This window comes from Gopherus flavomarginatus, chromosome 1 (genome assembly GCF_025201925.1).
Source record: "Gopherus flavomarginatus isolate rGopFla2 chromosome 1, rGopFla2.mat.asm, whole genome shotgun sequence".
Taxonomy (NCBI): Eukaryota; Metazoa; Chordata; order Testudines; family Testudinidae; genus Gopherus; species Gopherus flavomarginatus.
Window position 1 is genome coordinate 156,914,778 of NC_066617.1, and position 14,022 is coordinate 156,928,799.

The window sequence follows — 14,022 nt, forward strand, 5'->3', positions numbered from 1 at the left end:
GAAACAAATTACTCTAGATTTATCATACCATAAATATCAAAGGAATTCTTACCGTGCTTTGTAAGGGAAAAGGATAGGCAAAAAATCCACACGCCAGATGAGGCAACCCCAGATTTCAGCACTAAAGTAGCAGCATTTAGTAGCAAATGACTGTCCTCCCCAAAAGCCCCCTCAAACCACCTGCACAGAGGGATGCAAAAAGCCTGCTGCAGAGGGGGAAGAAATTCCAGACACACAGCAAAGACACAGTCACCTGACTTGATGACTCATCAGTCTCTCCCCAACAGCACTGAGAATGCTGCAATAGCAAATCAAGCTGCCGGAGGCCCATCTGAGCTCTTGTTCCTACATACAGCTTTACTGTATTAACCGTCAGGAGGTAAAAGGAACATCACCATTCATAGCAAGTTCCTCCTGCAATGGTCTCTAGGGGAAAAGCGGTAAATTCAGCTTTGGAAATTAACACTCTTAAACAAAGCTCTTAAAGGATGCAGAATTTTATGACACTTTCTATTATTTGTTTAAGTCAGTCTATACAATCAGTGAATTCACTTTCAGATTTCATACAACAGTTTCAGTGCAAAGTTCTTTCTATCTAGCTATTTCTTGGTGGTTTTAAATAGCTATGCTTGCACGTCAAGCAGCACAACAGTAATTAGCTGAACATGACACACTAATTCTAACGCAGTTTTAAAGAATGTTGAGCATTAAGAAACAGTCAATCAGCAGCCTGTGAATGGAACACAACTGATACAGTGAAGAAACAGGAGAGAAACTGCAATACTACTGATTACTTAAGTGCTTAAAATAGGGAATGAACTCATGGTAAGATAAGGAATAAGTCCATATTGTGATTTAGTGCTGTTAAAATTAAAAGCCTTCTCTTGCTTAGCAAGCAGAAGGGTATTAGCTATGGAGACCAATGTTCTTCTTGGAGTAGGAACTGCTAGAATTTGCTGTGGAAAATAGTTACATGACAACAGCATGCTCTACACTGCACAAAAAATGGGAGGACGTGAGCCCTGTTCCAAGGAGCCAGTAGGTCTTTGAAGAAGTGTCCTCCATCTTAAAATAGTTGCCTCAAAAACAACAAAATAAGCATACAGTTACTAACCCCTCTCATTAGGACAACAGCACAGATGCTGCCACTCCACCGTGCACATTGCATGGGACTGACATGAAGAATCCTGCTGGCCCAGTGGTTTTGTCTCAGTAAGTTACATGCTGGGATTCAACCTACCATGGTCATTTCACCAAACCGAGAAGGCAGAGGTTTGTTTCAAATGCAGTGAAACTGTCTGGTCAGTTTTGATTTCCACCAGGAGACAAGCTTACAGGATCACTGTCCAGGAACCCTTACTGAATTGGTACCACAGCACACATTTGCTGAACTAAGAACAAAAAAGTTTTCCAGAGAAGTTTCTTCAGGCTGAAGAGGTTCTCACCTCGTACTGAGTTACTGTAGCTCCCAACCCATCAGCCAGACTCAGCTGAGAGTGTTTTGTTCACACAGGCCTATGGATCCTGTTGTAAACAGTGCGCCCCTATAAAACGTGTCTCCCTATGCTCATTTTGCCCATTAGGGGAGTGGAATGTAGCATACTGTGCAAATCCAACTATTTGGCAACCTCAGGGCGTGTGGTCAGGGCCCTGTAATTAGTAACAAACACTATACAGTCATCACTGCAATTAGTTTCCCGTCACTTGGCCAGTTAATACTTCCCTTTCCAATAGAGAAAAACTTTAAAGGAGCGTGGAATGGGGGGAAGGGAGGGGGACATAACAGCTGAATCATTGTAAGCAAATACACAAGTTAAACCAACAACATTTCTGCTTCCTAGGTAGAATAAAGGGTCATTCTCCTTGGGGAATGGAAGCAGAGCCCCCAGAACTCTGTACAAACCATTTGCGATGTGAGCTAATGAAGGCTTACAGTAACCCCACCTGCATACTGCACGGGATTGACATGTTCTAGAATTGCAGGCACCAAGGGGGATTAATGCTGATTTTGCAAGTTTTTAAGGAAGTTTACTATCCCACCGATATAATTATCATGATAAGAATGATATTGGAAGATAGAAAGTCACTGTTGTAGACACTATGCCTTAGCTTTCCCATGGAGGCACATCACACAATAACTGCCCCAGGCGTCTTGCCATCTAAACTCTGATTAAAGATTCTTCTAGCTCTATCAGTTGGCCATTGTTTTGAAAGCCACCAACAGAAAAAACAGACACCTTGGTCCTATTTAGATGTTTATATGGCCCATTTCCACAGTAACAGAGATACTGAAACTTTGCTTCAAAGTAGCTCTTAGTTCTTCACTAGCTTAGGGTATGGCTACACTTGAAACTTCAAAGCACTGCCGCAGCAGCACTTTGAAGTGCGAGTGTGGTCGCAGCGCCAGCGCTGGGAGAGAGCTCTCTTAGCGCTGCATGTACTCTGCATCCTGGTGGGGTTTAGCTTGCAGTGCTGGGAGCGGTTCCCAGCGCTGCGGCACTGTTTACACTGCTGCTTTACGGCGCTGTGTCTTGCAGCACTCGGGGGGTGTTTTTTTCACACCCCTGAGTGTGAAAGTTGCAGCGCTGTAAAGCACCAGTGTAGCCAAGGCCTTAGAGCCTACATCTATGTTCAAAGACTCAGATTCCTATTCAAAGTTGGTAGATTTCAGCAGTAACCCAAGAGCTTGACTTCAGTAGAAAACTGTACTGTGTTTGACCATGACTGAAAAAACTGACCAATCTCCAGTATCATACCAGCTAACCTCAGGGTTTAGTCACAATTTAGCTGACTTGACACAGAAGACAGTCTGTCCTCATCTACACTAACCAGGGTCAGACATAATCAGCATTATGTAGGCTAACAAATTTTGACAGTCATGTTCAGACATGCTGAAGTTTTCTTGTGAAGACAAACCCTAAGTGCTTTAGTACCAAATAACTGTGGAGTGGCCAGCATGGCAACGAACCAAACTGCTAAAATGGCTAGAAATTCTAGAGACTTTACCAAGGCTTACCAACACCTACATGGATCGAAGTTAAAACAATAGGGAGCTAAATCTGTGTTCAAGTCATGTTTTCTTTGTTCTAGAGAATCAGAGAATTTGACATTTCAGTGAAATACTGAAATGAGAATGAACGTTAAAAAAATTAAATTAAATGCAACAATGTTAAATATAAAGCATTTGGGATGCAAAAATAATTAACAAATTACTGGTAGTTATGGAGAATTAAGTTGCAAGAAAAACAGAGAGGAAGGATAAGGGTTTTTTAGCTACCAAAACCCAAGTTTGGGCTTGTGTCTTCTAATAACTGATGACAGCCTCTTCTCAGAGGGAGGGCAGCCGTTGCAAAAGATAGAAAAGACCGAATTCAGGGTTCTGTATCACATGTGGGGGATGAATGGCTTTACAGTCATATGCCTTGCGCAGCAGCCAGTCTCTGTTCCTCCAAAAGAGAAAGGTTTTCATCAACCTTATTCATTTCAACATTTCAGGCTAAACTCTGCCCTTCCTTACAATCCAGTTAAAGTTAATTGGGTGCAAAGTTACGTTAAATTTTAACATATCTTGTTGCTGAGATACCATATTCTACTTGCCAACCCATAAAAAATGAGAATAAACCATAGTCTTATGCTGGAAGCACACAATTCTGGCCTATATTACTATTTTGTAAGAGATAAAGGTTGTACAAGACCGTTGGAAAGAGATGTTGCTGTTAGCACTTTAGCAAGGACCAAGATTTCGCATACATTAATTCATTAAATATACCTGCACCTGGCACAAGCCTCTCCACTGGAAAATATATTTCCTGGACTAATAGATGCCGCAATGAAAGGAAAACTAAACTTGCTAATGACATTTGTGCTCAAGTTCTTAAACAATTTAGTGTGCGGTGATTAGATCTCTTCTAAAGGAAAGAATTTCTTGTTCATTTAACATTACAAGAATATTTAAGATACTGTGATGCTAAAGATTCCTTTGTAAAGAAAGATGAATGCTACCAAATCTTCAGTTTAAGAAAAGGGAGGTTTGAAAGTGGTATCTGAATTAATTTCATATAAAGAGGTCTTTATGAGAAACTGGTCTAATACTATAGGTAAGTACAATAGGACAATTCATGAGTTCCTCTAGGAGAGGTTATGATGAATTTTGAATTTGGTCGAATTTGTGAGGTAATGTTGTAAGAGGGGAAAGGGGATATTAAGTTATGGCTGAATTTTCAAGGTGGAGAGAGAAAGGGGAAGGAAAACTAGCTAACTTAACTGAGTTGTAGAAATAAGCTCAGTCAGATTACAGGGCCTTTAAAAAAAAAAAAACCAGCCAGCAGCACTTGGAGAATTCCTAAAATGGTGTTAATAATTGTGTGTGCTGCCAAAGTGGTGGTGTATTTTTAAAAATGACATCTTAATTGTGATGTAGTGTAACTAAGTGTTAAGGATCTAGAAGACAGACACTTTTAGGTCCCGACTGACAATACAAGTGCGCCCCTTCTCAAGTCATTTGCTGCTGGGTGCTTTTTGCATTTCACTAGAGAAGTGTTTTACTTTCCTTCGCATTCATGGACAGCTGGGGTTCCCAATCCTCCAGGACAGTCCTGGAGATCGATCTTGAATTAAAGATGTCATGTGATCAAACCTCTAGGAACACGCCCAACCAAAATTGGCAACCCTACTGACACTACCATGTTTGGGCTCTCAACACTGGAGGAAGAGGGAAAGTTTTTAAATTTCACAGAAACTTGCTTTCATTAGTAGTATTCCTATTTAGGGCACAGAAATGTCGACAAGCCCCGTATTTAAGGCCTCTCAGTAGATGATGTGGCTTTAAGGGAAGTTGTCACATGAGCATGGTTTATGGTAGTGTAATGTTTGACAGCAGAAGCCCAGTCTCAATGCAACACCCCCCGCCCCAAATATGCAGAATTTTGCATTGAAAGAGACTGAGCAAGTTTCAGCTCAACTGCCCAGTGCACTGAGTTTTTCACATGCACAATGAGACTTTGGAAGTCCTCCTCAGTTGCCAATTACTTCATTTCAAAACCAGACAGATTTCATGTTGCAGAGGCTCTGAGAACCAATCACTGGAACAGGAGCGGGCAAACTTTTTGGCCTGAGGGCCACATCGGGTTTCGGAAATTGTATGAAGGGACGGTTAGGGAAGGGGGTCGTGGCCCGATGCCCACACCCTATCAGCTCCTCTCCCCCCAGACTCCTGCCCAATCCAACTCCCATGTTCCCTGATGGCCCCCCAGAACCCCAGCCTCATCCACTCCTCACCTCTGGCTCCGTGTCCCTTGACTCCCCAGGGGAACACCTACCCCTGACTTCACCCGAGCCCATCCAATCCCCCCCTCTTATTCCTGACTGCCCCACCCACCAGGATACCTGTCCCACCCAACCACCCCTTCTCCCTGTCCCCTGACTGCCCCAGGGAACCCCTGCCCCTGACTGCCCTCCATTGCCCCATCCAACCCCTCCTCTCATTCCTGACTGCCCCCACCCCCCACACCCCTGCCCCCATTCAACCCCCGTTCCCTGCCCTCTAACCGCCCTGACTCCCATCCACTCCCCTGGTCCCCTGACCACCACCCTGAACCTCCCTGCCCTCTATCCAACCCCTCTGCTCCCTGCCCCCTTACCGCGCTGCCTGGAGCACCAGTGGCTGGTGGTGCTACAGCCCCACCACCCAGCTGGAGTCAGCCACGCCATTGCCACCGAGTAGCACAGAGCATCGGGTCAGGCCGGGCTCTGCAGCTGCTCTGTCCCAGAAGCTTGCAGCCCCATTGCCCAGAGCATTACGCTGGCAGTGGCGCAAGCTGAGGCTGTGGGGGAGGGGGAACAGCAGGAGAGGGGCCAAGGCTAGTCTTGTAGGCCAGAAGCATGTGGCCCACTGGCCGTAGTTTGCCCACCTCTGCACTAGAAGCAGCACTGGAGGGTAAAAATAATTCTATTTTTAATCTGGAGGCGGCAAAGATTTTTTCCCTTCTTGCTTGTTTTTTCTTCAAAAATATCAAGAATGTGAAGTCTTGTTATCCTTTTGTCTGAGAACTTCTTGGCTGACTCAGAAAAGTTGCCTGGGAGCGGTCTCAACCCTAATTAAAGGTGCAATTGTGTTGAATTGTAGAGATCATGCCTCCCAACCGTTTGTCAGTAATTTGCATTTAATAATTGTATAAAACTGTTTTTAAAAATAGCTTCCTCTGTTAAATTTCACTTCCTTACAACTTGAGATTTCATAACTAAGAGGTCTGCAGACATCCATAGAGTTTCAAGGCAGTGAAGGCAATGCAAAGTATAAATGGTCAGGGGAAAAAAAAAATTCTGCACTAGGACCACTGTTACAGATATTAATTATCTCAAAAAGGGGCAAACAGTGATGCTAAACATGACAAAACTATTTCAATTAGTTGAAACCAGAGAAAAAAAATAGCAATTTGAGAGAGACTTCAACGAGTAGGTCAACAGGCAACATGATAGCAGATGCAATTAAATCTTTACAAATGCAAAGTAGTTCCCTCCAATGTGGACGATCTGAACTACTCAGATGTCTTACAGCATTTTTAATTAACTGTATTAACTCAGGGAAAAGACCAGGGCATTACTGTACACAGCTCAGTGTGCAGCAGCAGTCAAAAGAACAAACATACTGGGTTTCATCACAGACAGTAGAGACTACAGAAATTATAATGCCACTATATAATCAATAGAATACCCTCACCTGGAATACTGTACCAATTCCAGTCACCATAGCTCAAAGGGCACAACAAAATTACAGGGGTTTCAGAAACGGGTGACAAGAGTAATTAGCAACCTGCAAATATTTTCATGAAAAGAGAGATTTAAAAGATTGGGACTACATATCTTAAAGAGAAGGTATAAGAAAGGATGTAATACAATAAATGGTATAGGTAAAGTAAATTGGGAACTTCTACTAACTATGTCTCATAATACAAGAGCAAAGGGACATTCAAAGAAATTGAATGTGGCAAATTCAAGTTGTGGAACTCATTGCCAAAAGATATTACTAGGCCGAGAGTTTAGAACTCAGGCAAGAGTTAGACATTTAAACATACAGCTTTAAAAAAAATAAAGGGTTTTTGGAAGGTCCTTGTGAGAGAAGACAACAATATCCTAGACAAACCTTACTAAGTTTCATACTGTTGGGGTTTATTGAACGTAAGAACAGTCGTACTGGGTCAGACCAAAGGTCCATCTAGCCCAGTACCCTGTCTTCTGACAGTGGCCAGTGCCAGGTACTTCGGAGGGAATGAACAGAACAGGCAATCATCAAATGATCCATCCCATTGCCCATTCCCACCTTCTGGCAAACAGAGGCTTGGGTCTCTATTTTGTATTTGCATTCAAAATACAAATGTTTGAGTGCTATTGTGGGATTGTATAGAACTTTCTCAGGAGGAAGGTGGGATTAATGCATCTTCTGGGAGATATTAGGAACTTCAAAGGCCTTTTGGGGGATAATACATGTGAAAGTATTTCCTAGGAAATCTACAAGGGGGAGGAGAATGCAAATAACCCACCCAGAATCCATCTTTTTGAAGCTGCACTTTGAGCAGATACCCATTGTCTGGCTGATTACCTATTCAGGGTCTCTTCAAAGAGCCAAACTGGATAAATGAGTGACACAAAGGATAAATATGAGTGGGGGTCGAAAGACTATTCCTGCCTGAGTCCACATTGCAGGTGGGGTGACCACTGCTAAGCTTTTTGGCATGTATCTGAGGGTTCTTTGTTTTAAAATGTTTTCTTTGTATTCCTTTTAACTTAAGAATAAAACAGGCTTGCTTAGAAAGAACTGCATGGCAACTTCTACTGTGGCAATTACACCGTGTACGGTCTCTGAAGAGAAGGCAAAAGAAGCCTGCTTTGGCAGCCTGTCTTCTGCTGGAGATTTTACAGTATCCTCAAGGGACCATGCAACCTGGAAATATCTCAGGTAGAAGAAAGAGAAATGCTTAACTCCACCCAAGAGGGGCAACAGCTAGGGACCTGGAAACCTATAGTGGGTGCCCTTGCTGGACCACCAAGGGGGACATAGGTACAGTTGCCCTGAAGAAATCAAAGAAGTACACCACTACCTCAATATAACACGAATTTGGATATAACGTGGTAAAGCAGTGCTCCAGGGGTGGGCAGGGCTGTACACTCCGGTGGAGCAAAGCAAGTTCAATATAACACGGCTTCACCTATAACACAGTAAGATTTTTTGGCTCCCAAGGACAGTGTTATATCGAGGTAGAGGTGTATTAGACATTTAAACAAACACAAAGTTACAATAAAAAAAGTTTTAGGAAGGATATCAACATTTAAACCTCAGGACATTTTTAACAGCCGAGGGTTAGGACCCCTAAGGGCAGGATATACCCTTTTTGCCTCTATTACAGGGTGATTCTTCTGAAGCAGTTGGTATGAGCCACTGGCAGACAGGATATTGGACTAAAAGACCACTGCTCTGATTCAGCATGTCAGTTCCTTTTTTCTCCTTCTACTTTCCAAAATGAAAAAAAAGCAGAAAAAATTTTCAGGACTTGTGTTTTCACTATGAAGAAACAAAAATAATGGATATAAGGCCATTTTTTCCCTTGGTAGGTCACTTTTAAGTCCAATGCACACATAGTGACTAATCACCCCTAGGAAAAGAGGATTAAGTAGTTCTGGATCCACTATTTCCCTAGAATACAACATTAGGAGTTGATGGCTGTACCACAAAGGAAGAGAACTGTTCTGTTTTCCCCTGTCTACTCTAACCCTCTGAAGTAGTCACACTTATCAGAATACACAGTGAGTAAGGGTGAAACACACAGGCATGATATTCCAGCTCAGTCCATTGTCTGGTTTTCTTGATGCTGTTCCCCTCCAATGGGTCATGCGGACTTGACTACTCAGGAAAAAAGAGTCAGCAATATTTTCAAGTCAAAAGAAAATTTTGGAGTCATGTTGAAGGAAAAAAATGTATATATTTTTGTTCTTCCCCTCCAACAGGAGCTCACACCCAACATGGTCAAACTTGTTTTAACAGAGGCAAAACAGTAGGTGGGATATTGTATAATCCCTTAGCTATTTTAAAGATGGGATCTTTACCTTCCACCTAAAGAGACAGACTTTCTTCGGAGACTTCTGGCCTTAGTCTGATTTCCTGTATAACAGAGCTCATGGGATTTTCCTTGTATATTTCCTGCTTCAAATCCCGTAGCTGTACTTGAACTACAGCATATGTTAGAAAAACATTTACTTTTGATTTAAAGATGTCCAATGATGGAGAATCCACTACAACCCTTGTTAAATTGTTCCAGTGGTTAACACCCTCACTGTTAAAATCTGACACCTTATTTCCACTCTGAATTCATCTAGCTTCAACTTTCTACCACTGGATTTTGTTATTTGTTTTGTCTGCTAGATTAAAGAACCATCTATTATCAAAATCCTGTTCCCCTGGTAGGTATATATAAACGGTGATCAAATCATCCACTGAATCTTCTTTTTGATAAGATAAATAGACTGCGTTTCTTCCATCTTCTCGCTATACAGCACGTTTTCCAATCTTTTGGACATTCTTGTAGCCCTTCTCTGAACCCTCTAAAATTTATCAACATCTTTCTTGAATTGTGGACACTAGAACTGGACACTACTCAAGCAGGGGTTGCAGCAGTGCCAGACAAGGAAGTAATATAACCTTCCTACTCTCTGTTTCCCATTTAGACATCCAAGCATCAAATTAGCCCTTTGACCAGTGTCATGTTGGTAGCTAATATTCAGCTACTTACCCATCATGATATCAGTGACCTGTTCTCTTGATTATATACCATTCCCCCAATCTTTTGTCATTTGTAAATTTTAATGACTATTCATTTTTATATTTTTCCTCTAATAAAAACCAGAAAAAAAAGTTATATAGCATAGGGCTAAGAACCGATAGCTGTGGGACACATCCACTTGATGATTCTCCATTTACAATTACACGTTGAGACCGATTAGTTAATCAGTTTTTAATCCATCTAATGTGTGCCATGTTGATTTTGTACTGTTATAGTTTATTAATCAAGATGTCATGCGTACCAAATCAAATGCCTTACATAAGTCTATTAAATCAACACTAGTACCTTTATCAATTAAACTTGTATTCTCATCAAAAATATCAATTGTAGCAATTTAGCCAAGATCTATTTTTGATAAATCCATGCAGATTGGCATTACTCACCCTCCTTTAATTCTTTATTAGTTGAGTCCCCTATCAGCTATTCCATTATTTCATCTGAGATCGATCTCAGGCTGATGGGCCTGTGTCTGTGCAAGCAAAAGGAGCATGAGAACACTTAATGAAAATTAATAAGAGCCTTAGATGCGGTGTCAGAGAGTTATGGAAGAAGTTAGGGCTTGGTCTACACGTGGAGCTCCTCAGGAACAGGTCCACATGTGGAGACACTTATTCCAGAATAAGACAGTCTGGCCTGGTCTACACTACGCATTTAAACCGATTTTAGCAGCATTAAACCGATTTAACGCTGTACCCGTCCACACAACAAAGCCCTTTATATCGATATAAAGGGCTCTTTAAATCGGTTTCTGTACTCCTCCCCAACGAGAGAAGTAGCGCTAAAAATCGGTATTACCATATCGGATTAGGGTTAGTGTGGCCGCAAATTGACGGTATCGGCTTCCGGGTGGTATCCCACAGTGCACCATTGTGACCGCTCTGGACAGCAATCCGAACTCGGATGCAGTGGCCAGGTAGACAGGAAAAGCCCCGCAAACTTTTGATTTTCATTTCCTGTTTGCCCAGCGTGGAGATCTGATCAGCACGGGTGGCGATGCAGTCCCAAATCAAAAAAGAGCTCCAGCATGGACCGTACGGGAGATACTGGATCTGATCACTGTATGGGGAGACAAATCTGTTCTATCAGAGCTCCGTTACAGAAGATGAAATGCCAAAGCATTTGAAAAAGATCTCCAGGCTACGATACAGAGTCCACAGCACAGTGCTGTGTAACAAGCATAATGGAAAGCCAAAGAATGAAATGGACGTTCATGGAGGGAGGGGGTACTGAGGACTCCAGCTATCCTACAGTCCCCAGCAGCCTCCAGAAAGCATTTGCATTCTTGGCTGAGCTCCCAATGCCTGTAGGGTCAAACACATTGTCCGCCGTGGTTCAGGGTATAGCTCGTCAATGTACCCCCTCCCACTCAGTGAAAGAAAAGGGAAAAAAATCGTTCCTTGACTTTTTTCAGTGTCACCCTATGTCTACTGAATGCTGCTGGTAGACGCGATGCTGCAGCAGTGAAGAGCAGTATCCGCTCCCCTCTCCTCTCCGGTGGCAGATGGTACAATATGACTGCTATCCGTCATCATCAGCCCGTGAGTGCGCCTGGCTGGCCTCAGGTGAGGCTGGCCGGGGGCGCCTGGGTAAAAATAGGAATGATTCCTGGTCATTCCCAGTAGTTGGTACAGAACGGCTGGTAACCATCCTTATCATAGCAACTAGGGGCTGAGCTCCATCAGCCCCCTCCCTTTCATGTGTAAAGAAAAGATTCTGTACTGCCTGGACTATCATAGCAGTGGGATGCTGGGCTCCTCTCCCTCACAGCGCTTAATGTCCTGCCTGGACTATCATAGCAGCTGGAGGCCGCCTCCCCCTCATTTTATCTCAGTAACAAGTCAGTGTTTCTTATTCCTGCATTCTTTATTACTTCATCACACAAATGGGTGGGACACTGCCACGGTAGCCCAGGAAGGTTTGGGGAAAAGGGAAGGAATGGGTGGGGTTGTTGAAGGGACACCCCCTAGAATGGCATGCAGCTCATTTCTGCGGGATCTGACACAGAGCTGCTGTGCTCTCTGGTTCTCTAGTACACTTGCCCCATATTCTAGGCAGGACTGACTATTTTTAGATACCACAAAGGAGGGATTGACTCGGGGAGTCATTCCCATTTTTGTCTTTGTGCCCCCGGCCGACCTCAGCCAGGGGCACCCATGACAGCAGCAGACAGTACAGAACAACTGAAAACCATCTCTGCTGTCATGCAAAGGCAAATGAATGCTGCTGTGTAGCGCTGCAGTATCGCCTCTGTCAACGGCATCCAGTACACATACGGTGACAGTAAAAAAAAGCTGAATGGGCTCCATGGTTGCCATGCTATGGCATCTGCCAGGGCAATCCAGGGGAAAAGGGCGCGAAATGATTGTCTGCCGTTGCTTTCCCGGAGGAAGGAATGACAGACGACATTTACCCAGAACCACCCGCAACAATGATTTTTGCCCCATCAGGCACTGGGATCTCAACCCAGAATTCCAAGGGGCGGGGGAGACTGCGGGAACTATGGGATAGCTACAGCATAGCTACCCACAGTGCAACGCTCCAGAAATCGACGCTAGCCTCGGACCATGGACGCACACCACCGAATTAATGTGCTTAGTGTGGCCGCGTGCACTCGACTTTATACAATCTGTTTTACAAAACCAGTTTATGTAAAATCGGAATAATCCCGTAGTGTAGACATACCCTCTAAAGCTGCTGGAGCTAAGAAAATTAGAGAACCGCTCCTATGGTCTCATACCACCAGATCATGCCAAGACAAAGGTGTAGCGGGACACTGGATAGGGAGCCATAAAGAGACTCTTCCGATGGGACTGAGTCACCTTATCAGCTGATCTACAGTGGCTTCAAATGACAACGTTCAATGCCAACAGAACCATCCAAACCCCCTTCCCTTAGTTGAGAGCAGTGTTTGGACGAGGTTAGTACAAGAGATTGGAAAGGGGAGACAAGAAAGAGATACTCCAGATCTCCTATCAAAGTAGTAAGAAGCATACAGCCAATGTAGCTCTAGATTAAAGAGATTCAAGAGTCATTTTATGTTCTCTTACTTTCCCATTGCTGAAATGAAAGTCCTCTGGGGCCCTCGAAATTGCTGTGCTAATTCCTACAGGGAGTACCCACTCAAGATTAGGTTCAGCACAGCAGCCTAATCACATTTATAGGGGTTACTTGTGCAACACCAGACATCGCAATGGATCCGCTGCTAAACGCTACCACCTTCCAGCCTCCTGTTAGCCACTACTGCTCTGCATTTCAGGGGAGAGGTTTCATTGCTTCTATTTGCCAGGCTTTGCCCCCGGACCGCAGCAATCGGTGCACGTCTTCGTTCACCCAGCAACCAGCAGGGTGCCCAGGCCACCAGGTCACGTGTCAGCCCCGCAGCCCAGCCTGCCCCACCCCCTGCTGGGTCACCCCGTAACCACTGACCAGACACAGCCCCCGCAGCCCAGCCTGCCCCACCCCCTGCTGGGTCACCCCGTAACCACTGACCAGACACAGCCCCCGCAGCCCAGCCTGCCCCACCCCCTGCTGGGTCACCCCGTAACCACTGACCAGACACAGCCCCCGCAGCCCAGCCTGCCCCACCCCCTGCTGGGTCACCCCGTAACCACTGACCAGACACAGCCCCCGCAGCCCAGCCTGCCCCACCCCCTGCTGGGTCACCCCGTAACCACTGACCAGACACAGCCCCCGCAGCCCAGCCTGCCCCACCCCCTGCTGGGTCACCCCGTAACCACTGACCAGACACAGCCCCCGCAGCCCAGCCTGCCCCAGCCGGCAGTGCGTGCGAGGGACCCCGCGGCCCCGGCCCCCAGCAGCACCACCCCCCCGCGAGCCGCAGGGCCCCCCAGGCCGGGGCACCGGAGTGACACCGGGGGACACGCGCTGGGACACGGCCGGTCTCGGTACGTCACTGCGGCCCTGCGCCCCCGGCCCGAGACAGCATCGCCCGGTGGCGTCACGAGCGCAGGGAAGGGGAGAGACCCCGCGCGCTCGGAGCTTCGCACATCGGCCAGGTGATCGCGTCTCGCGACCGTGCGGGGGGGGGGGACTCACCTGTCGCGGGCGGGGGCAGCCGAACCACTTCTTTCCACTTCTCTTCAATGGCAGGCAGCGGCGATCAGCTGCTCATTCGCCCATGCGGCGCATGCGCCCTGTCACGAGCGTAGCCTCTGCCCCCGGAAGTGAG

The 14,022-nt window shown here is 45.3% G+C and overlaps 1 protein-coding gene across 3 annotated transcripts in view; it reads right to left on the reverse strand.

The window, feature by feature from the left end:
* ATP6V1A (ATPase H+ transporting V1 subunit A) overlaps positions 1–14,006 on the reverse strand; it is a 39,443-nt gene extending 25,437 nt beyond the window's left edge. The window contains exon 1 of one of the 3 annotated variants that reach the window (XM_050932668.1): positions 13,890–14,006. The gene's annotated coding sequence lies outside the window, so the exon portion shown is untranslated. Of the gene's footprint in view, positions 1–52; positions 214–3,277; positions 3,341–13,889 lie in introns of those variants that run through there. The other 2 variants (XM_050932683.1, XM_050932675.1) reach the window with 2 other exon arrangements.
* Between the last annotated feature and the right edge of the window lie 16 nt (positions 14,007–14,022).